Here is a 224-nt window from a genome sequence, read left to right on the forward strand (position 1 = left end):
AGCTGTCCTGGGACCGAGGCACCGAAGCTGGCCGGCTTCTCTTAAAGTTAAGAAGAGGGGTTTGGTTTCTGTCTGCTCAATAAATGAATTGTCAGGGTAGTGCTGGGTAGGGGTAAGCCAGCTTCACCTCTGTAATTCTTCTTAGAAGATGTATGAAGCAAGACTGCTGCACTTAATTTTCATGGTTTATTTAGTTTCACGTGGCTATCCCAGAAAATTGGAGC

This window comes from Fulmarus glacialis, unplaced genomic scaffold, assembly GCF_000690835.1.
Source record: "Fulmarus glacialis isolate BGI_N327 unplaced genomic scaffold, ASM69083v1 scaffold24593, whole genome shotgun sequence".
Classification (NCBI taxonomy): domain Eukaryota; kingdom Metazoa; phylum Chordata; class Aves; order Procellariiformes; family Procellariidae; genus Fulmarus; species Fulmarus glacialis.